This window comes from Equus przewalskii, chromosome 16 (assembly GCF_037783145.1).
Source record: "Equus przewalskii isolate Varuska chromosome 16, EquPr2, whole genome shotgun sequence".
NCBI lineage: Eukaryota > Metazoa > Chordata > Mammalia > Perissodactyla > Equidae > Equus > Equus przewalskii.
The window spans coordinates 61163775-61189068 of NC_091846.1; the positions used below are offsets into that span (position 1 = coordinate 61163775).

Consider the following 25294-nt stretch of genomic DNA (forward strand, 5'->3'; position numbering starts at 1 on the left):
GTCAAGGCCTGACTAGAGTAAGATCTTACTAACTTTCAGAACCGAGTTCTGTGCCCACCCCTTTCTGCCAAAAGAAAAAGAGCCGGTTTTTTCATATTCATCAAGTTTCCATGAGGAAATTAGTTCATTAAAATTTTCACAATGTATCCCACTTTTCGGTGTTCTGATTTATCAACTTTACATTTTTCTTACGACCTGGAAAGATATGTATTTGTAACAAACAGAAAATATATATTAGAAATTATAAATGTCCATTCTTTGACCTAGTAATTACACAATATTTATACTTATTTTAAGGAGATATATACAAATAAACCTTTATCAAAATGCTCATTGTTGGGGCTGGCCTGGTGGCACAGCGGTTAAGTTTGCATGTTCTGCTTTGGCGGCCCAGGGTTCGCTGGTTTGGATCCCGGGTGTGGACATGCACCACTTGGTATGCCATGCTGTGGTAGGTGTTCCACATATAAAGTGGAGGAAGATGCGTGTGGATGTTAGCTCAGGGCCAGTCTTCCGCAGCAAAAAGAGGAGGATTGGCAGCAGTTAGCTCACGGCTAATCTTCCTCCAAAAAAAAAAGTTCATTGTTTATAGTAATAAAAATATAAAAACTGATATCTAAATATTCAAGCTACTAAGTTATGATTCATACAAGTGATATAATCAGCCACTAAACATTGTTTTCTAAACAAATTTCATAACAGGAAAATTCTTATGGTGTGTTAAATGAAATCATGGTGGAAAATAGAACACGAGGTATACATAGTTGGAACACTGATTATCTGGTAATACAGAGTTTCATTTTGCTTTGTAAATATTTTTATTTTATATTTGTTTCATAAGGAAATCTCTAGGGCATCTCATGGTACTTTCGTACCTGGTGATAATGATGAATGGACAGTTGCAATAACCATGAACTGATAAGAGCAAGTGTTCGAACATCTCAGGGTTGAAGGTCAAGACAACCCCAACCTAGAAAGTTACCTAGACCAGTAGAAATGCTAGTGATGGGTAAGAGAAGTCTAAAATAGGTAGTAGAAGAGAAAGATAATCAATATAAATTAATAGCCTTAAGTCAGTTGCAGGAGCATCGATTGTAGCTTGTTACAAATTGGCTTGCATTTTGGCTTTAATAGACATTAAGGCTGACTTCAAGCTTAAAGACTCAGTGACAAAACAGACCAGAGTGAACACAAATGGATCTGAGTAGAAAAGGAGTGGGCTGTAGCAAACACCTGTCATACCCCATGTCTCACCGCCTCCGTCCACCCCTGATAGTTGATATTGGATCGTTTCATTCAAGCTCAGACCCACCTGCCACCCCTCACCTCCCATGCTGACCATATTTTTGCTTTCTGACCTCGGACTTTCACCAAGGCAATCAGTGTCTGCTGGATCCACACTCAAATGCAGCCTGGAAGAGTTAAGGACTTAATGTTCTTAGAGTCGAGCTTCAATACATCAGAGAAGGGATCTGGCAGATAGACACTCCACCTGACAGTCCTACCGATATTTCCGGAAGACATTCTGTACACCTCTCGGGGACCTGAAACAGAATTGGTCCCCATTTCCCACAGCAGTAGTTTTGAAACAACCCTTCTTTGGCTTTTTCTTCTTCCTTGCCTCTCTCTCCCTGATCTTGGATCACTTTCCAAATATACTACCTAAACCCACGTTATTTCAGGCTCTGCTTTTTGGCAAACCCAAACTTAGCCACTGTTATATTAAGTTTATTTGGTTACTATGATTGTAATTCTAATACTGGATAAGGATGCTATAATAAAATAAGGTTATAGTCTTATTAACTATATACAGATTTGAAAATTCTAAATAGAATATTAATTAACAAAGTATACTAAAAATCATATAATTAAGAGATCCTAGAATTATCCTAGGGATAGATACAAATAACAAAGACAGAAAAACCAAAGTGTCATTTTTAAGTGATACAGTCACCTCCACATAGAAAATCCAATAAATTTAACAGAACAATTTCAAACTAACAAGCCAAGTCAGGAAGTTTGCTTGATGAAAGATTATATAATTGACAGTTTTATATACTGTTAATATTAGAAAATTTAAAATAAGATACCACTCACAGTAGAAATTTAGATAAGAATCTATGAACTAACTAAAGAAGACACAAAGCTTATATTGAGAAACACATAAAACACTTATAATAGATTTTAAACAAAGAAATGTCACTAATGCATGGTATTAATTTTAAGATGTTAATTTTGTTTTAATCTATAAATTCTATCAAATGCTATTCTAAATTTGGCAATTATTTTATTAGAAACCTTGTCAAACAACCTAAAATCTTATCAAAGAGTAACAATACACAAAAACAGGCAGGAAAGAACAAGTGGAAGGGACTTGTCCTGTCAGATATTATATGATGCATAGCTATGCAATAAAAACAATGTTATATAAACACAGGAAGGAACTAACCGAAAATTAAACTGAAGAGAGAGCCTAGAACAGAAATGTATGCATGGGAATTGACATATGATAGGGGTGGCATCACTAATCAGTGTGGGGCAAGGATGGATTAGTCAATAGTGGTGAGAAAATTGACTCCATCCATGAGGGAAAGGTCTGATTTCTAACACAGTCAAACGAAAAAAACCCAAAACTCTGCAAAGTGAATTCATGACCTAAAAACAAAAATTGAAACTCTAAGTCAAATAGAAAAGGCAAATCAACTAAATCAAATCAAATAGTAAAAGGATAATAGCTGTACAGATGGAGAGATGATAGATAACTTTTAAAACAATTCATAAAAAGCATATATAAAAACAAAAAGTGGATCTGACTACATTAGTTTCATCTTCAACCTGATATGCTCTAAAATGAGAATGAGAAAATATTTTTGACATCTGAGAGTAATCATTTAATACTTAAAACATATAAGGGTACCCTGTAACCACTAGGAAGAAGGTAGGAAAACCATAGAAAAATAACAGGTATGAAAAGTTAATTCACAGTAGTAGAAAGCTAAATGGCTAAGAAAAAAAATGAAACAATGCTCAACTTTACAAGTAACTAGAGAAATGGAAATTAAAACCACAAACTTGGGGGGGATCAGGTCAAGATGGCAGTGTAGGCATACTCTGAATTCACCTCCTCCCATGGAGACAGCCAATTTACAAATATTCTTGGAACAATTGCCCCTGAGAAAGAATTGAAAACTTGATAGAACTCCTGTCACAAGGGACAGTCCTGACTGAGGTGCAAGAGGCAGAAATTCCTTTCTGAAGAGAATAAAAAGCTGCCTTCACGAGCCACAGAGCTTCAGGGCCAGCCAGGAGCAAGCCTGATTTACACAGCCTTTCCTAGAGGAGTTGGGGAGCATCACCACTATAAGCATACTTTGGACTCAGCACAACTGAGATGAGTCTCATAACACCTGGCTTTGCTGGCTATTAACTACAGTGGGGAATGCCCCTAAAAAAACTATCAGACATAAGCAGAAAAAAGCTGACTCTTAAAGTGCCCACACGCAAATTCACCCATTTTGGAAAGCAAGCTAAAATTACCAGAAAGAAAGGTAAACAGTCTTTTCTTGAAAAGAGACTCACCTGATAGGCTCTGGGTGCATCTTAGTGAGAGGTGAGACCTCTCCAGGGTTAGAGATACTGACAGTAGCCGTTACTGTGATCTAGTACAGGTGTGCTGACACAGATGCCTGCAGACACCATTGGAGTTCTTCCACCCATGAGAGCACTGATTTAATCCAGCTCAGCTGGGGCAGGGAGCCTGCCCTAGGGAATGGCCCCACCCAACAGCAAGCCCTAGGAATTGTCACTGCATAATGTGAGACTGAAGGCTGATGCTTGCCCTTCTGATTTCTTTATGTTATTCCTCTGGGCATAGAGTTTTAATATTTGGTCAACATAGAACTCTTCTAAGGATTTCCTGTTACAGTAAATGACTGCATTGTAAGCTCCACAATTGCAAATAATTTAGCAAACTCATCCACTGCTAGCTATTTCCCCACATGCTTAGCACTGGAAGTGGCCAAAATAAGATGCTTAATACTATTGAGTAGAATGATAAGTGAGTCTTGCCAAAATAATACACTACCAGAATTGCTACTACCACTCCCATCACAACCACCCACTGCTACGGCCTATATACATAGCGACAGATGGGAAAAGGAGTAGCTAAAATATTCCAAAATACTATCTCTGTGATTAGTTTTTAATATTCTATATTATAGCACCCCTCATTTCATAAAAAGTTAGTGGGTCTGAAGTCTGATGTGCAAATACGGAAAAAGTGGTCCTTCTGAATTCTCTGATCTTCACAAAGCTTTCTATATTGGCTGTGATAAATATGACAACTAAGATACTCTGAATTTGTGGTGTGCATGTGCAAGCAGGTTCAGTCTTTGCAAAAACACTTTGGATATTTAGAAAGGGTGATATGTGGTTATCAACATTCACAGTACATTATGTAATTTGTTAGCTTGACATTTTATCCCTATTGTTGGCAGTAGTTTATTTATAACAGCTATTTAATCACTAAGATATTCAGCTAGTTGATTAAAAACAGGGAGTAAATCCTGATCAAGAGGGTATCCAAAAAAGAGAGTTGAAGTTCAATCCTCTGCAACTGGACTCACTAGAAGACACAGATTTCCTATCTTTCTCCTAGGTAGCCTTTTAGAGTTTGATTTTTCTTCTTTCAGTATCTGAGCTTTTCATGGGGAAATATTTTTAAATTGGGAAAACCTATTCTTATTGCCATTTTTTACCACCTGAAAGTCAAGAATTATTTTCTTTACCTTACCTCTCTGCATTAAAAGACAGAACTCCACTTGGTAAACAGTAGCCAACCCAATAAGGTGGTTAGAGAGTGGTTCTAATGAAGCCAGGGTCCTAGGTAAAGCAGCATACATGCCAATTAGTTTGATGTGTAGAAATATATAATCCCATGGCTACATGCTGCATTCCTAGCTGGGCCCAGATTTCAAAGACGGAATTAGAGAATGCAATGACTCAGCAGAAACCTGCCATCATTAGCTGAAGCAGGGGCATTTTGAGTTCACGTCCTCTTACATATTGACCAATTCTGTCTTTTTCTTTCCTAAGTAAAGGGAACATTTTGAGTTGGACAGGTAAAAATCTGGAAATGTAAGAGCTAAAATATTTTGCAAAATACAGTGCAACTCTTCTTTTCTCTCCACCATAGAATCTCGGCACCACTTTATTACAGAATGTGTTTACATAATACATGCTTATGGTACAAAACTTAAGTTTCTAAAGGGAATACATAAACTGTATCTCCGTTTCTTCTCTGTTGCCCAGACATCCAGTTTCCTCTGTAAATTGAGTAACTGTAACAGATTCTTATTCATTTTTCTAGAGAAACTTACTGCATGTAAAATTATATGCTATAACTTGTCTTTTTTCTCCCTCATTTATAACAAATGACTTTATTCGTTGACTCATTCATGTGGCAGTTCAGGGAAACTGTTGCCTTCCTCAAATCATTGTCCAAATAATTGATCTTTATAAAGTTTACCCCAGTAATGAAATACTGAATCAAAATCAGTCTTCCTAAGGAATCCTTCATTCCTTCATTCATTCACTCCTCAAGTACTAACTTAGTACCTGTTACGTGTTGAGTGCTGTGAGTATTGTACGTATATCCTCCTTGAATTTCCTAGTGATCTGTGTGCTACACAGATTACTCTAATGACTTTTCCTAATGATAGATTTTTGTGTAGTTGAGTTTTTCATAAGATTTAATACCTTCTGTTCTTTCAATTGTTGATCATATCATAATTTGAATGCCCTTTTCATTGTTCTACTTTGAATATGCAAAGAAAATTTGGCACCTGTAGATACATACAATATTATTTGATTAGCACAAAATAAAGTGAACTTAACATCCGCCTTGTACCCAGATGCTTTGTAGTAGAGGTTTATCTTGCTCTCTAGGTATCCTCCTCATGAAAATGTCTTCCCTTAACACTACCCATCAAGACTGTTAGCAATTAATCTAAAGGGATATGCTGAGCCAGCAAATACCCCTGTGCAGGTTAGACAGTGACCAAAGATGTTCAGCCAAGAGGATAGTCAGGACTCAAGCTCAGCTCTACTTTACTTTTCATTCTGTTATCTTGCTACACAGCTGGGGGCATTTGGGGGCAGGAGCATCTTTTCTTAAAAATAAACAATAGCCCATGATGCTGTGTCAGCCTAGAGGAGCATTGTTACAAATTTCAAAATGGGGCGAGATAATTTTGCAGTTCCTCTCATTAAAAAGTAAAGTCCATTTTCCTTAACTTTGAATTTTGGCTGGCCTTGTGTCTTTCTTTGACCAGTTCAGAATGTGGCAGAAGTGACACCTTGTCAGTTCTAGAATTAGGCCTTAAGAGGCTTTGCAGCTTTTTGAATCACTACCCTAAGATGGCCATATAAAGAAACCAGTCTAGGCTGTGGGAGAATGAGAGACCACATGAAGGTGAAGCAAGGCACCTTAGGCCACATCCAGCACTAATGATTAGACAGGTGAGAGAGAGCATCTTGAACTTTCCACCCCAGCTGATCTGCCAGTTAAATGCATTCTCGTGAGGAAGGCCGGGTAAACCAGCTGAGGAATTTCCCAGCCAACCTACAGAGTCGGGGGAAAAAATAAATTGAGGTTTTAAGCCATAAGCTTCCTAGTGATTTAGCAGCAAGAATTAATTGATAACTGGTGTATTTTTATCAATCCTTTGGTCAAGTCCAACATCCAAGTACAGAGGGACCCGGGGTTCTTTCTAATTCTTCACATTGTACAATATGTGCTAGCACTGATACTGTAGTTCAAAGCAATATCTTGAGGAGTTAAGACATTCAGATAGTATGAATCCCAGGTAAGAGCATCAAAGGGAATAGTTCTTGAGTGACTGCCTCCTCCATATATATAGCTATTATCGATAATAATACTGAATTATCAAAGTTGAGGGTCTTTACCTAGTTTGCACTTTTGTCTTTTATATTAACTTTGACTAAAAATAATGCTCAGAATCAAATTTTCTAAAGAAATTTTTAAAAGCCATCTCAACAATTATAACAAAGAGCCCATGCTCTTGGTAAGATGCCTTCCATGCTAGGTTTCAATTAGTTTTATACTTGTGTTTATGTAGTATACTCAAGGAGTCTAGGATGGAATGTGACCAACCAAATGGACTCTATCTGGTCCTTTTGAGACAATTTTCTGCCACTACCTAAACATAGCTGTGTTGTTTTTTGTTTTTGTTTTCCCTGACTGTGGCATATTTTAACACACAGGAAAGTATTGCAATTATTATTTTTTATTGAGAGGTAATTGTCATAACATTAGTTTCAGGTATACAACATGAGTCAATATTTGCATATATATTATGACATGATCACCAGAATAAGTCGTTAACATCCATTACCACTCATAATTATGTATATTTTTTCTTGTGATGAGAATTTTAAGGTCTACTCTCAGCAACTTTCAAATATTCAATACAGTATTATTAACTATAGTCACCATGCTGTACATTACATCTCCACAACTTATTTATCTTATGACTGGAGATTTGCACCTTTTTGACCACCTTTACCCATTTTAGCCACACCACACTTCCTGCCTTTGGCAACCACCAATCTATTGTCTGTATTTATGAGTTGGGTTTTTTTTTTCTTTGATTCTACTTTTAAGTGCGATCATGAAGTATTTGTCTTTGTCTTATTTCACTTAGCATAATGTCCTCAAGGTCCACCCGTATTGTCACAAATGGTAGGATTTCTTTCTTTTTTATGGCTGAACAATGTTCCATTATGTACATATACACCACGTTTTCTTTATCCGTTCATCCATTGATGGACGCTATGTTTCTTCCATGTCTGGGCTATTGTAAATAATGCTGCAGTAAAGGTAGGGGTACAGATCTCTTTTTGAGTTAAGTTTTTGTTTCATTCGGAAAAGTACCCAGAAGTGGATTACCGAATTAGATAGTAGTTCTCATATTTTTGAGGAAATTCCATACTGTTTTCCATAGTGGCTGTGCCCATTTACATTCCCACCAACAGTGCACAACCTTTTCTTCATAACCTTGACTCCACATTTCTTGTTTTCTGATAATAGCCATTCTGGCAGGTGTGAGGTGATATCTCATTGTGGTTTTGACTTGCGTTTCTCTGATTAGAGATGTTGAGCAACTTTTTGTGTATCTGTTGGCCGTCTGTATGCCTTCCTTGGGAAAATGTCTATTCACAACCTCTGCCCACTTTTTAATCAGATCGTTTGTTTTTTTTTGCTATTGTGTTTTATGAGTTCTTCATATATTTTGATATTAACCCCTATGAGATGTGTGATTTGCAAATATTTTCTCCTGTTCAGTAGGTTGTCTTTTCATTTTGGTGATTTCCTCTGTTGTGCACAAGCTTTTTAGTTTACTGTAGTCCAACTTGCTGATTTATGCTTTTATTGCCTTTGCTTTTGGTGTCAAATCCAAAAAGTCATCACCAAGACTGGTATCAAAGAGTTTATCACCCATGTTTTCTTCTAGGAATTTTATGGTTTCAGATCTTATATTCAAATATTTGTTCTACTTTGAGTTAATTTTTGTGTATGGTATGAGATCCTGGTCTAGTTTCATTCTTTTGTATACGGCTGTCCAGTTTTCCCAGCACCATTTATTGAAGAGACTGTCTTTTTCCCATTGTGTAATCTTGGCTCCTTTGCCCTAAAGTAGTTGACCATATTTGTGTGGATTTATTTCTGGGCACTCTACTCTGTTCCATTGATCTATGTGTCTATTTTGGGGCCGATACCTTACTTTTTGACTACTATATCTTTGAAATGTAGTTTGAAATCAGGAAGCATGATTCCTCCAGCTTTCTTCTTATTCAGGATTACTTTGGCTATTGGGGGTCTTTTGTGGCTTCATACAAATCTTAGGTTTTTTTCTATTTCTATGAAAAATGCCATTGGAATTTTGATAGGGATTGCATTGAATCTTAGATTGCTTTTGGTAGTATGGACGTTTTAACAATATTCTTCCAATCCATGAGCAGGGAATATCTTTTCATTTATTTGCACAACCGTTCAATTTCTTCTATCACTATCTTATAGTTTTTGGTGTATAGGTTTTTTGCCTCCTTAAGAAATTTATTTCTAGGTATTTTATTCCTTTGGATGCAATTATGAATCATATTTATTTCTCTTTCTGGTAGTTCCTTATTGTATAAAAACACAAAAATTTTTTGAAATTGATTTTTTGTATCCATCAAGTTTACTGAATTTGAGTAGTTCTAACATTTTTTTATGGAGTTTTAGGGGTTTTTATATGTCATCTTCAAATAATGACAATTTTACTTTATTTCTGATTTGGATGCCTTTCTTTCTTCTTCTTCTTTTTTTTTTTTTAATTGCTCTGGCTAGAGCTTCTAGTAATATGCTGAACAAAAGTAGTGAGAGTGGGCATCCTTGTCTTGCTCCTGATCATAGAGGTTTTCACTATGAGTATGTTGGCTGTGGGCTTGTCATATATGGCCTTTATTATGTTGAGGTATGTTCCCCCAATACCAACTTTATTGAGAGTTTTTAACATAAACGGCTGTTGAATTTTGTCAAATGCTTTTTCTGCATCTATTGAGATAATCTTATTTTTATTCTTTTTTTTTTTAACATGGTATATTTATTTGCAGATGTTGGACCATCCTTGCAACCCTGGAATAAATCTCACTTGATCATGGTGTATGATCCTTTTAATGTATTTTGAATTGGGTTTGCTAATATTTTGTTGAGGATTTTTGCATGTATGTTCTTCAGGGATATTGGTGTATAATTTTTTTCTTGAGGTGTCTTTGTCTGGTTTTTGTATCAGGGTAATGCTGGACTCATAATGAGTTTGGAAGTGTTTCTTCTTTGATTTCTTTTGGGAAGAGTTTGAGAAAGATTGACTATTTGGTAGACTACACCAATGGAGTCATCAGGTCCTGGACTTCTGTTAGTTGGAAGGTTTTATTTACTGATTCAATTTTTTTACTAGTAATAAGCTAATCAGATTTTCTATTTCTTCATGATTCAGGGTTAGTAGGTTGTATGTGTCTAGGAATCTATCCATTTCTTGGTTGTCAAATTGGTTGGCATATAATTATTCGTAGTTTCTTATGATCATTTATATTTCTGTGGTATCAGTGGGAAAGTCTACTCTTTCATTTCTGATACTGAGTCCTTCACGGTTAGTTGAGCTATATGGGTTGGTCTATTTTGTTTATCATTTCAAAGAAACAGCTTAGTTTTGTCAATCTCCTCTTTTGTCTTTTCAGTCTCTATTTCCACTCTCATGTTTATTTTCTTCCTTCTACTACCTTTGGGCATCATTTGTTCTTTTTTCTAGTTCCTTAAGGTGTGAAATTAGGTTATTTTTTTGAGATATTTCTTGTTTCTTGATATAGGCTTTATTGCTATGACCTTCTCGTTTTGAACTGCTTTTGCTGCATCCCATAAGTTTTGGTATGTTGCATTTCCATTTTCATTTGTCTCAGGGTAATTTTGTTATGTCTTCTTTGGCCAATTGGTGATTCAGTAGGATGTTGTCTAGTCTATATATATTTGAGTTTTCCAGTTTTCTTGTAATTGATTTTTACTTGCATACTATTATGGTTGAAAGAGATGTTTGATATGATTTAAGCCTTCTTAAATTTATTGAGACTTGTTTTGTGGCCTAATATATGATCTATCATGGAGAATATTTCATGTCTGCTTTAGAAAAGTGCATATTCTGTTGCTTTTAGATGGAATGTTCTGTACATGTCTATTAAGTTCATCTGGTCTAATGTGTCATTTTAGGCCAATGATTCCTTATTGATTTTCTGTCTGGATGCTCTCCATTAATGAAAATGGGGTATTAAAATCCCTTACTATTATTGTATTGCTATTTTTCCATTTAGGTCTGTTAATATTTGCTTTATATAATTAGGTGCTCCTATATTGCGTGCATAAATGTTTACAAATATATTGTCTTATTGGATTGACTCTTTTACACTCATATAATGACCTTCTTTATCTCTTATTGTAGTCTTTGTCTTAAGGTCTATTTTGTGTGTTAAGTATAGACTCCAGCTTTCTTTTAGTTTCCGTTTGCATAGACTGTCTTTTGCCAATCCTTCACTTTCAGTTTCTGTGTCCTTATATTTGAAGTGAGTCTCTTGTAGGCAGCATAAAGATGAGTCCTGCTTTGCTTTTTTAATCCATTCAGCCACTTTGTCTTTTGGAGAATTTGTCCACTTACATTGAATGTAAATATTGATAAGTATATGGTTAGCATTTTGTTAATTGTTTTCTGGCTATCCTGTAATTTTTTTTTCTTTCATCTTCCTTTGTGATTTTGTGATTTTATGTAATGCTATGCTTAGATTCCTTTATCTTTTTGTATCTGCTATAGGTTTTGCTCTGTGGTTATCATGTGGCTTATGTAAAACAACCTATGTTTGCAACAGTCTATATTAAGTTGATAATTTAAGTATGAATGCCTTCTAAAGTTCTACATTTTTACTGCCCTCTTCCCAACATTTTATGTTTTGGATGTCACAATTTACATCCTTTTATCTTGTATATCTGTTAAAAAATTATTGTAGCTATAGTTACTTTTACTTCTTTTGCCTTTAAACTTCATAATATCTTTACAAGTGATTAACCCCTCACCTTTACAACATTAGATTATTCTGAATTTCATATATTTACCTTTACCAATGAGGTGTATACTTTCATATGTTTTTCTATTACTAATTAACACCCTTTCTTTTTAGCTTAAAGAAGTCTCTCTGATATTTCTTGTCAGCCTAGTCTAGTGGTGACTAACTCCTTTAGCTTTTGCTTGTCTAGAAACTCTTTCCTTCAATTCTGAAGGACATACTTGCTGGGTAAAGTATTCTTGTTTGGCAGTTTTTTTTTCTTTCAGCAATTTGAATATTTTGTGCCACTCTCTTCTGGCCTACAAAGTTTCTGCTGAAAAATCTGCTAATAGACTTATGGAAATTTCCTTGTACATAATAAGTTGTTTCTCTCTTGCTGATTTTAAGATTTCCTGCTTGTCTTTAACTTTTGACACTTTAATTATAACATGTCTTGGTGTGGGTCTCTTTGAATTCATCTTATTTGAAACTTTCTGGACTTATTGGTTCTGGATCTCTATTTTCTTGCCCAGGTTAGCGAAGTTTTCAGACATTATTTCTTCACAGTAAGTTTCCTGTCCCTTTCTCTCTTCTTCTGGGACCCCTATAATGCAAATATTGGTCTGCTCAATGTTGTCCCATAAATCTCGTAAGCTATTTTCACTCATTTTCTTTCTTTTTTCTTTTTGCTGCCCTGATTAGATAAGTTCCACTGTGCTGTCTTCAAAATCATTAATTCTTTTTTTATTTAGTCTGCTCTTCAATCCCTTTATCATATTTTTCAGTTACTAGCTTCTGCAGCTCTGGGACCTTTATTTGGTACTTATATTTTCTGTCTCTTTGTTGAAATTCTCACTTTGTTTATCCATTATTCTGAGCTTAGTGAGCCTCTCTAAGGCTCTTATTTTGAACTCTTTTCAGGTAAGTCACTTATGTTTCATTAAGTTTTTTTCCTGATGTTTTATATTCTTTCGTTTGAAACACATACCTGTTTCTTCATTTTTGCTTGACTCTCTGTGTTGGTTTCTATGCATTTGATAATACAGCCACCTCTCCCAGTCTTGGAGTGCCATTGTGTAGGAGATGAATCTTGTTTTCCAACCCTGCCCTAGCTCTTGGTTGTCTCTCAAATCTTTAAGATTTTCCAAACAGTCTATTTTATTCTTAACAGATCCCAGTAGTTGAGGGTGTGCCAAGACCTGTCAGTGTCTCAAAGGGGAGGATCTCAGTCAGTACCTAGATTCAGACTGATTGAAAGCCAGACCCTCAGGCAGCAACTTTTAAAGTATACAAACCTACCTCTTTTAGGGAAAGATTGGGAAACAGCATTTCTGTCTGCTTCTTCTGCTCTAGTCCTGGTGTGATAGCCAGTTAAGAAACCCTGCTTGTCATAGCCACCAGAGCCAGGCTATCAAGGGATATGTCCTCTAGGCTGGAGGCACAAAAGCCAGGGTGCCTGATGTCTACACATGATCCTTTCTCAGAGATGCCAAACTGTGGTGGAACATAGGAAGAGCACAAAGATGGGGCCCATCAGCCTCTCCAATCTCTGGAGAGGATTCTACTGAGTCCCTAGATGTGTGTTTAATAAGAAGCCTTCTTCTCAGGCCACAACTATAGTAAGCTAATAGTCCTCTTTCACAGAAAGACTGGGCTGTGTTTTGGTGTACTGTCTCTGTTCTGTGCCCTGGGGGTGGGAAGTCACTTAAGAACTTCTTCTCTGTTTGTTACAGTCTTATGGGATCTGTGGATAAAAGCCCCACTGGCCACTAGAGCTAGGCAATCAAAGGATGTCTATTGGGCAGCAGCTGCAAAAACTGGGTCACCAGATATGTGCACTCATTCGTTTTCAGGAAATACTGGCAACCTGGAGCAAGGGAGAGGGAGACCATGATAGACCCCGCCCTCTGAGTTCTCTGGAGAGGATTATGGTAGTCCCATAGACCTGTATTAAGTTAGATGCCTGCCCCTCAGGTTGAAGCTTTAAGATAAGCGAATAAGTGTCTTTCACAAAAAGACTGGGCACTTGTTGGTTGCCTCTGTGTTGGGCCCTTGGGTAAGCGAACCTGGGTGAGCCCATGCTAGCCTTTTAAGACCTGTTTCTCAGTTCACTATAGCCTTGTGGGCCTTGTGGATGTAAACTCTGTTGGCTTTCAAAGCTAGATGTTTTGGGGGCTTCTTTTTCAGGTGCAGGTCTTAAAATTTGCGGTGCCAGATGTGGGTGTTCAAACTGTTTGCTCCTCAGGGAGAAGCTTGGGGTTGTGAGTTCCCTCCTAATTACGGGTCCCCACACTGTGGGTGGGGCTTATTGCAAGATTTTGACTTAGCTTGTTCTATCTGCTTCTATGTGGGGCTTTTCCCCCCATTTGGCAGATGTATAGGAGTTGCTCAGCTAGTTTTGGGATTTCTTTCAGACGAAATTGTTTCACATATAGCTGTAGATTTGGTGTGTCCATTGGAGGCAGTGAATTCAGGATCCTTCTATGTCACCATTTTCAACTGGAACCCTCACTGGTAAGAGTCTTAAGGATTACGATGTCCCTGTAGTTATCACCACCCACTTAACACCAACGGTGGCATCCCAATTGCTATTGGATTAATGAGTCATCAAATGATATTACCCCGTACTAAGGCCACATAGTGGGGAGAAAACCACCATGCCTGGATTTCCCAGAAAGCATAAACCTGAGGAAAAGTCTTATGCACTTCTAATTTAGTACAATTGCAGAAAGCAAGCATGTAAAAGAGTAAATGAAACATGACAGGAAGAGAAGCCAATCTGATGGGTTGTTACTTACCTGGCCACTGTCTGATATCAAGCAAGACTGATTTTTATCCTCATTATTCAGATAAAGAAACAAAGCAATTTGCTTATTCCCTCGTAGCTAGAAAATGGTAAATCTCAGATAGAAACACAGCACTAGGATTCTGTTTCTGAGAGGCCAATCATTATGTTACTCAAAAAGTCCTTTGATTCTACTAAATAGTTCTCGAATTATCCTTTTTAATCTGTGCCCACTATCAAAAACTTAGTCCAAGTTGCCATCTTCCTGAATTTATACAGAGCTCTTAACTAAATGCCCCGTTATCCAATCTTACTCCTTTCCAGTCCACTCTCTACATTTCAAACATCACTTAGAATATAAATGTGACTATGTCCATTCCTATGTAATGTCATTCAAAGGCTTTCTAATGATCTTGAAACAGCGCTGAACTTTGTTAACATGGCTCACAGTGGATTTAGCATTCTACATGTGGCTTATGCCCTCTTCTCCATATCGTCTCTCCAGAATCACCTTCTATCTAAATGATAGCCACATTCAGATAGTTTGTCTTCAAAGATACCACACTGTCTCTCATGACAACACCATGTCCTCTACGTGCAACCTTCTTCCTATCTCCAGCACTCTCATGCACATTATTTTTCTGGTTTGACCCACTGATCCTCATTTTTCAAACTTAAACTTCCTCAGAAAAGACTGATCTCGAAAAAATGTATGCTCCTGATTTATAAGATTGTTTAGCTACATGTATCCCCCTCATTATATTATTAATAACTTTAATGTTGTTATTGTCTAGTGTCAGTATTCCCTGTTTGACCATAAGCTCCCTGTGGGCAGGGACCATGTCTGGCTTGCTCACCACTCTTCATTGCTAGCACAGCACTGGGTACAGGAAAGTCTTTTTCTCACACATGCAAATATGTACACACACATGAACGGGAAACCAAATGCATGCACAAACATACACAGAGGGGCTTACACCATCCAATAAATTGGTTTTGTAGGGTTCTTCCAGTTTGGTTTGATGGTTAGAAAAAATACTCAACTGGGAACAAATGGGGAGAAACCTTAATTGTGTATCACTAGTTAGACATTTTCACGTACTGACATGAGAAAGCTTAATAAAGTTTGCTTCTAATTTATCAAACTATTTGCAACATCTTGTCTGAAAATTGTTTCTCTATCTTTATTCAAGATCCTTCTTTTATTTTTTTCAAGATTAGCACCTGAGCTAACATGTGTTGCCAATCTTTTTTCTTCTTCTTCTCCTCCTCCTCTTCAAAGTCCCCCAGTACACAGTTGTGTATTCTAGCTGTAAGCCTTTCTGGTTGTGCTATGTGGGACACCCACCTCAGCAAGGCTAGATGAGCAGTGCTAGGTCCATGCCCAGGGTCAGAACCAGCAAAACCCCGGGCTGCCGAAGTGGAGTGCAGGAACTTCACCCCCAGGCCATGGGGCCGGCCCCTCAAGATCCTTTTGATTGTAAACATAACATTGGGTTTGTTCTCTCCCCTCCTTTAAATTCCCCTACATTGATATGTACTTAAGCAAATGTGTTCTACAAAACTTCTGATGCTATGTTTTAAATAATCTAAAGCAGCTTTTCTTAAATGAGCTGCATTTAATTAACCTTAAACATTAAAACCTAAAAATACTACTGGATTAGGCATCTAGGTAAGTTCCAACCTTTTCTCTTAGCATTGAAAAATACTATTTTCTTCTCACAGCATCTAAATAGAAGTGTTTACTGCATGCTAAAGAAAGTATAAAAAAGGGATGAAATGCAGTTTAATTTTCACACATTAAAATGAGAACACTTTGAAATAAACACAGTTATCTCAGTATTGTTGTCACTAAATACCTTAATGATATTCCCCTGGTATGAATTCTAAATATTGTAATCAGAGCATCAATCCAGATGCTTTATCCAACTGAAAGTCAATATTTAAAAATTCTGTCCCAATGCAGGTAATTTCAAGAAAACAGCTTTCTCTTAAATCTGCATATAACAACAAAATAACGAATCCATTCTAAAAAATTTTAATTTGATCTGTCTCTATGCATTCAATACAGCATGCTGTGATTTCTTGGTAAAAATACATCTTAAAACAGTGATTTTTGAATTTTGGCAACATGTATATTTTTATGTGCATATATCTTAGAAAAAAATTATTCATAGTGATTTCTTAAGAAATGGTAATTTTCAGTACTTTCTGAAAATAATTCAAAGTATTTAAATATGAATGAAAAAGTGTTATTCCTTTGTTTTTTTTTTTTTGCACTGAGGAAGATTAGCCCTGAGCTAACATCTGTGCCAATCTTCCTCCACTTTATATGTGAGTTGCTGCCACAGCATGGTTGATAAGTGGTGTAGATCCACTCCCAGGATCTGAACCTGCAAACCTGGGCTGCTGAAGTGGAGTGCACAAACTTAACCACTCCACCACAGGGCTGGCTCTGAAAAATGTTATTCTTAACTCTGAAAATAAGTCTCTATTTGTAAGAGAAACACAAATAGCTTTTGTTTTTTTTTTTCAAAGATTGGCACCTGAGCTAACAACTGTTGCCAATCTTCTTTTTCTTTTTCTTTTTTTTTCCTGCTTTCTCTCTCCAACCCCCCCATACATAGTTGTATATCTTAGTTGCAGGTCCTTCTAGTTGTGGCATGTGGGACGCCTCTTCAATGTGGCCTGATGAGTGGTGCCATGTCTGTGCCCTGGATCCGAACCAGTGAAACCCTGGGCTGCCGCAGCAGACTGCATGAACTTAACCACTCTGCCACAGGGCTGGCCCCACAAATAGCTTTTGAATGCAACTATTAAAACATTCTATAAAATTTCTTTCACCTTTCCCACTCCATCTCATACCAGGTCCTTATACTCTACAATAATAACTTTGCTGTTTTTCCTGCCACAAATCTTATCTTCCTCAAATGCCTTCTAGTCATTCTTGTCCTGTTTAAAATGCAACCTTGACTATAACACTTTGCATATTTAAATTAGTTGATGATCCCTGTTGATTACAGTAGAAAGTTCAAACTAAAATAACATACAAGTTCTTCCATAAACTTGCCTCTCACTTTCTTTCACTATAACCAATATAGAACCTTGGTAAAAGTGGGATAGCCCAGCATTGGTGAGCCCTGGAACTCCATTTCACCCATAGCCAGATCTGTTCTTTTAGCTCTGGTATCATGTCCTTTCATGACACCATCCAAAGGAAGAAGATATGATTTATCTTTGCATGTCTCCCTTACCAGGGGGAAAGCTTCCACGGAAGCCACAGCCCCTATCCTCTCAGAATTGCCCTTAAGTTTTGTTGGCCAGGACAGGGTTACATATCCACTACTAAACTAATTACTATTACTAGTAGTAATTAGTTTAAATACTAATACTTTGATCAGTTTGGACTAATTGTGATTAATTCCCTGGAGCACAAGAGAAACCTATCTCTCTTGAATATATTGGCACTTGAACAAAATTGGAGTTGAATTATTTGGCAATAATAACAGGAATTCATGTTGGATATGCAAATCATGATTCCCAAATCCTCTGAATATTTCTAAAAGTTTGGTAACTGGCTTATCTGTCCCCAGAATGTTTCCCTTTGTTGGGTTTATTTCTTATCTTCCATTCCTTCACTTCAAATCTCCAACGTCCAGTGTCATCTTTCATTCTTCCGATTTTATACATTTTCATGCATAAAGCAAATATAGAGGTCTTTAATGACACATCACTACTCACGTTTGAACAAGCACATCTAAGGTACTAACTCTTCATGACCCAGGGAGGAGACAATCATAGACTTCATGTTTTGTCCCAGTTGTATTTACAACCTTAAAACCCTAAACTTCTTTTAGGTTACTGTCAAAGCCATATTTTTTTAACTCAGGCTTCAACTCTTGATCCCACTGTGCTTATATATGTTTTCTCCATTCCATTTCTGCTACATTGGCAGCTCCCAGATCATCTCTAACAAGCCTTCTCTGACTTCACTGGCATTTCGTCACCTTCCTCCATGCTTCCAAAATACACTGGACATATTTTCCTCATTGTCAAAATGTCCTTTATAAAATCAGAAATGGCATGCACTGTTATGATGTATTTTTCTTAATTTTGAAATGTAATGCATGAAGTTTTAGATTTGTCTAACATGCACAACAGCTCAAACTCTCTAACCTGTAAAATGTAACCAAAATTATCTTACATTTTGTTGTAAAAAAATTTAAGTTGATATGTAATATCTAAACAAACGATTTAATACCAGTACTTACCAATGCTAAAAATGGTGATTTGAAAAATGACTGTTTAATTATTCATGCATCTCTCCTATTAAGAATATTAATTGAATTCATTATTTTTATAGTAGCTGTACCAGGTTATTGCAATCTTACCACTATAGGTAAGCTGTCATAGCATCTATTTGTTAGTGGCTATTACTGGAATTCCTTACCCTATATTCCAGAACTCCTCCTTTCACTACTTCATTTTTTAGGTGTCTTATCATTTTTTGAAATGTAACAAGATAATTTCAGTAAAAATATAGATGAAAATAGCAAAACATTATATACTACACAATATTAAAAATAGTGTATGAGTGTGTGTCAAGGAATGTTGTCAGCATTTTACATGTACTAGTTTATGTAGTCTTCACAAACCACTCTAAAATAGTTATTATTAGCCACATTTTAAAGATGAGGACTGAGATAAGTTGCCCAAAGTCATACAGCAAGTTAGTGGATTAATCAGAATTCAAACTAAGGCATTCTGTCTCTGAGGATAGTAAATGCCTCAAGAATTAATAATTAACTTATATATTCAGATCCTGAGAAACACTGAGAAATAAATTCCTTGTTTCACCCCAGAATGAAGCAAGAATGGGAAGCTTAGAAAACAAGAGACATTTCTCTCTTGACCTTTGTCACTTACTAAAGGCAATTTGTTTTATAACGTCACTTATAAATTCATTTACCTTCAGTGATTCCACATTACCTCAAGGTTAAAATCCAAACTCTTACAGGGCATTCAAGATGAGCTGTGATATGACCCCATCCACCTTTCTCAGAACTATCTTTAGCTGTCTTTGTTGTTAGCGTGATGTGTAGTAAATCAAGAGGACTAGACTTTGGCTCTGACTGATCTGAGGTAAATCAGGGCTAAACTATCCTCCAGTTCTGTTACACTGAGTGTCTTAAGTTTTGTCATCACTACGCTCTCATTTGTGAAAGGAAATGATTCCTACTACATCTTGGGTGATTGGCAAGAATGTGTATGAGAACTTCAAAATCTTTTCCTGGTCCCTTCCAGGTAATTGAGGCCAGGAAGCATTCCTTAATGTAAGAGCATTTTCATGGTTTACATCCTCATTTCTAAGAGCACTAATCTGTCCCCACTGCTCTGAAAACCTCTTTGTCCTATGGTGGATCTCTCCTACTTGTGAGCTATTATAGTGTTTTCTACTGAAACCACTTAATTGACAATTAAGCAATGGTTTCTCATATTTGTCTCATTATTTTAAGTTTATTTCTATTTTACTATCTAACAACTTTTTAATTCATGATTTAATTAAACAAATTGTTGGGGCCAACCCTGTGGGGCATGATGGTTAAGTTTGGTGTGCTCTGTTTTGGCAACCTGGGTTCTCGGGTTCAGATCCTGGGCATGGACTTGCACCACTCATCAGCCATGCTGTGGCGGTGACCTATACACAAAATAGAGGAAGATTGGCACAGATGTTAGCTCAGAGCCAATCTTCCTCGCAAAAAAAATTTCATCCTTGAGGTCAGGAAACATAGATTGTGACTACGTAAGAGTGCTACTAATAAAATGATATATTGACAGTATTTTGCTTATTCTACCTATCATGTTGCTATATTGTAATCATCGCTTTAAAAATATATCAAATTCAAGGTGTCTGAAAGGAGAAATTTATTGGGTACTCACCTTTTGCTCGAGTCCATGCTAGCCACCTTTTAATGTTATTTAATCCAAACAACCCCTCCGTGACGTTACAGCTAGGAACTGGCAGCCTGAAATAGGGGTTGTGAAAAGATAGGAAGTCAACTGAGTATGTACATGTGTGAGCATGAATAATCTGTATGTAAAGCAGTGTCATTGATCAGCTTGAGTCCACATCCAAAGCAGGGTCATTTTGTAGAACTGATAACAGAGTATGTTAATGTATGATGAAATTATGGTGAAAATTGAAGAATGCAGGCCAATAGATTTATCATAATTACTACTATTATATATTCAGGTTAATCATTGTAAGCAATATTTATCGTCTCAATATTGGACACTCTGCTAAATACTACACATGTATTACATCATTTAATACTCTCAAAAGTCACAGATAAGTACTATTATTTCCCCAACTTTCCAGGCAAGAAAACTAAGACATAAATATTAAGTAAATTGCTCAAGTTTAAAAAGCTATAGAGTAGTAGAGACAAGAATTACAATATAAAATATGGATTTGATTGATTTTTTACATGCCCAGGAGTGTTACATATCCTATACTGCCTCCTGTATCAGATTAGGTTGTAGTCCATAAAAGAAGGCGTAAATGAAGAAGAATAAAATGGCAAAAAAGACTGCATGACTTACATCTGTGCTCTACTTTTCACTATCATTTTAGCCAAGAAGCATGGTCCACTTGTGATCTCACCACCAAAGAATGATTATAAAATTCAACGATGAATAATAAAAAATCTGAGGAAGGAATAATCTGGGAGCTGTTTGGTTGTTTGTATATACAATTGCCCATACAAGAATACATGTGAGATTATAAGTGTAGCTGTATGATTTATTAAATTTAGCTGTATCATATCAATCCACCCACTAGAATGTAGCCACCATATAGGTGGATATTTTCATCTTTTTTATTCAATATTGTAGCTGCTTTGCTTAAGCAAGTGCTTGGAATATCTTAGATACTCAAAAGTGTCTGAAGAAATGTCTGTGAGTTTATGCTTTTTTGTTCTATGAACTCCTCTGGAGTCTCAGAACATGGGTATGTAAGGCACTATCTTGTAGTGGTTAAAACAGTGCATTTCACACAGAACTGCATTGATTTACCCTCATAGAAACTATAGAAACTATGCTAGACAAAATATACTTAATAGCATATATTAAAGTGAAGAGACAGAAGGCTAAGAGTTGATTATATAAAACAGTCTTAAATATCTGAAGGCCAAATTTAGAGAGGAATGTGCAAGTGATTTCATTTTTAAGAAGTAGAGAATGAGGTAACAATTTATTTCGGCTGTGACTGGTCATTGCTCAACTAATACCTAGAACATGTATGTTACCTACTGAGTCTTTATTTAATACCCATGGACTCCTCAACAAATTAAAGTCCACTTGACTCACAGGCCTGTGATGCTGTCCTCACGCCAGGCATCAAGCTAATCAATTAGCACCCATAATTTCATCTAATCTCCAAAACAGAACAGAAAAAAAAGTGGGAAGTACCATTAGTTTCATTTTACAAATGGAGAAACCAAGGTTTGGAAATTCAGGTCTGACTCCAGAGCCCAGGTTCTAAGCTAGTGCTTCTCAAGCTTTATTTTTTCTTCCATTTTTATTGATGTAATTGACATCCAGCACTGTAAATTTAAGTATAATGATTTGACTTATGCATATTGTGAAATTACCATAATGTGTTCAGTTAACATCCATCATCTCATATAGCACAAGAACAGAACAGAAGTTTTTCATTGTGGTGAGAACTTTTAGGATTTACTCTCAACAACTTTCAAATACACTGTACAGCAGTGTTAATTGTGGTCATCATGTTGTATGTTATATCCCTAGTACTTATTTTATAACTGGAAGTTTGTACCATTTGACCACCTTCATCCAATACCCACCTCCCACTCCTACCCCTGTCCTCCTGTCTCTGGTAACGACAAATCTAATCTTTTACTGTGAGTTTACTTTTTAAAAATTTTCAATATAAGTGATATCATACAGTATTTGTCATTGTCTGACTTCTTTCACTTAGCATAATGCTCTGAAGTTTCATCCATGTTGTTGCAAATGTCAGAACTTCCTTTTTTATGTCTGAATAATATTCCGCAGTGTGTGTGTGTGTATCACACACAATTTATTGATCCATTCGTCCATCAATGGACACTTAGGTTGTTTCCATGTCTTGGTGATTGTAAATAAGGCTGCAATGAACATAGGCGTGCAGATATCTCTTTGAGTTAGTGTTTTCCTTTCTTTTGGATATATTACCAGAAGTGGTATCCCTGGATCTTATGGTAGTTCCAGTTTTAATTTTTTAAGGAACCTCCATACTGTTTTCCATAGTGGTTGTACCAATTTACAATCCTACCAACAGTGCACAATGTTTCCCTTTTCTCCACATCCCTGCCAGCATCTCTTGTCTTTCTTATGCTAGCCATCCTAACAGGTGTGAGATGACATCTCATTGTGGCTTTGATTTGCATTTCCCTGATGATTAATGACGTTGAGCACCTTTTCATGTACCTATTGTCCATCTGTATATCTTCTTTGGAAAAATGTCTATTGAGATTCATTGCCCATGTTTTTAATTAGATTTGGGATTTTTTTTGCCTTTAAGTTATATGAATTCTTTATATATTTTGGACATTAACCCCTTATCAGATACATGGTTTATAAATATTTTTTTCCCATTTTATAGATTGTCTTTTCATTTTGTTGATTCTTTTGCCATACAGAAGGTTTTTAGTTTGATGTAGTCCCACTTGTTTGTTTTTTGATTTTGTTGCTTGTCCTTTTGGTGTCAAATCCAAAAATCATTGTGAAGACCCAGGCCATGGAGCTGTTTTCCTATGTTTTCTTCTAGGAGTTTTATAGTTTCCAGTCTTACATTTAAGTCTTTGATACTTTTTGAGTTGACTTTTGTGAGTGGTGTAAGTAGTCTAGTTTCATTCTCTTACATATGAATAACCACTTTTCCCAGCACCATTTATTGTAGAGACTATCTTTTCTCCATTGAGTATTCTTGGTTAACCTTGTCAAATATTAGTTGACCATATATGTATAGGTTTATTTATGAGTTTTATTCTATTCCATTAGTCTCTGTGTCTGTTTTTACGCCAGTAACACACTGTTTTTGTTACTACCACTTTATAATACAGCTTGAAATAAGGAAGTATGATATTTCCCACTTTGTTCTTCTTAAGATTTATTTGGCAATTTGGGATCTTTTTTGAGTCCATATACATTTTAGGATTGTTTTTCTACTTCTGTAAAAAAATGCTGTTGGGATGTTGATAGGGATTGCCTTGAATCTATAGATAGTTTTGGGTAGTATGGACATTTTAAAAAATATGAATTTTTCCAATTCACAGAGGTGGCATACCTTTCTATTCATTTGTCTCTTAGATTTCTTTCATCAATGTCTTGTATTTTTCAGTACAGAGATCTTTCACCTCTTTGGTTGAATTTATGCCTAAGTATTTTATTTTTTTTGATGCTATTGTGAATGGGGTCATTTTATTTTTCAGATAATCTTTAGTGTATAGAAATGCTACTGATCTTTGCATGTTGACTTTATATCTTGCAACTTTTGATCTCTTCAGGATGTTCTCTATATATAATCATGTCATCTGCAAATAGAGCTAATTTTGCTTCTTTCCAATTTTAAAGACTTTTGTTTCCTTTTCTTTTCTGATTGCTTTGGCTAGGACTTCCAGTATGGTGTTGAATAGGAGTGTTGAGACTGGGCACCCTTGTTTTGTTCTTGATCTTAAAGGAAAGGCTTTCAACATTTAACTATTGAGTATTATGTCAGTACTTCTCAAGCTTTAATGTGTGTCTGAATCTTCTAAAGATTTTGGAATATTCAGGTCTGGGATGGCACTCAGGTTTTGTGTTCTATCAATCTCCCAGGTGATGCTGCTGCTGCTGCTCATGGACCATATTTCTAGCAGTCAGGCTTGAAATCACTATACCATACCGCATACAAGGGTTTTATGACAGGTGTGTGGATGGATGGATGAATGTGTATTCCAGAACACTTATTTGCAATAAATGCAGCTGAAAATATAAATATTTCAAGAAAAATCTTAAATTCAAGTAAAATCAACCAGGCTATCATCAATAACCAGCCTATTCAATGATGTTATTGAAGTTTGCACCATCCTTATCCCATATCATTAACATTGATGTCAGTGTCATGAATTACGCATACACATACTATCCTTTTAATGTCAAAAACAATCTATTAAAGCTCTTATCTTTGCATAGAAGTTTTTGATAATTTTCAAAACCTGACATGCTTTTTTGCTATCAATAAAATAAACGCAATTTTAAACCAGAGTGTGAAATAATTTCTTCGCTTTTATTCCTATCTGTTTTCTTCCTTGGCCAACTTATTTATATTTTTGTTCATTTGTGTATATAACTGACAATCATTAAATGAATTTATATTGCTAACATAATAGCAAGTTTTTTCTTAAAGCTTTGCATTACGAAGTTTTTTGCTCCCATCTAACATTTTCCTCATGTATTTAGGTACATACCTTCCATGACTGTTACAAATTTTATCAGTGTGTGAAAGAAAACTGTTTCTGAGCTAAGAAAACAAAAATCTGTCAACAACTTACATAATTGGGGAAGAAATGTTTTAAAATTATCTGACAACTCAAGTTGGCTAAAAGAGATTTTAATTCTTTGTCTTCTAAGACTGAAAATAAACAGGAACAAAATCTCCAAGGACATTACATTTAATTTTTATAAACTCAAAAACAAATAGGTGACTAGGAAATGAGATTGTAGCATAAGAGTGAAGAAATAATAAACATCACACTAAATCCACAATCAAAACAATGCATGTCATTTCTGATTTTATAAAGGACATTTTTCTTTAGT

General features: G+C 36.0%; 1 long non-coding RNA gene across 2 annotated transcripts in view; it reads right to left on the bottom strand.

The window, feature by feature from the left end:
- Positions 1-25294, bottom strand: part of LOC139076503 (uncharacterized) — a 111494-nt gene that overhangs the window by 29240 nt on the left and 56960 nt on the right. For both annotated transcript variants that reach the window (XR_011528199.1, XR_011528198.1), the window contains one exon: positions 20372-20457. This is a non-coding gene — a long non-coding RNA (uncharacterized lncRNA). The remainder of the gene's footprint in view (positions 1-20371; positions 20458-25294) is intronic.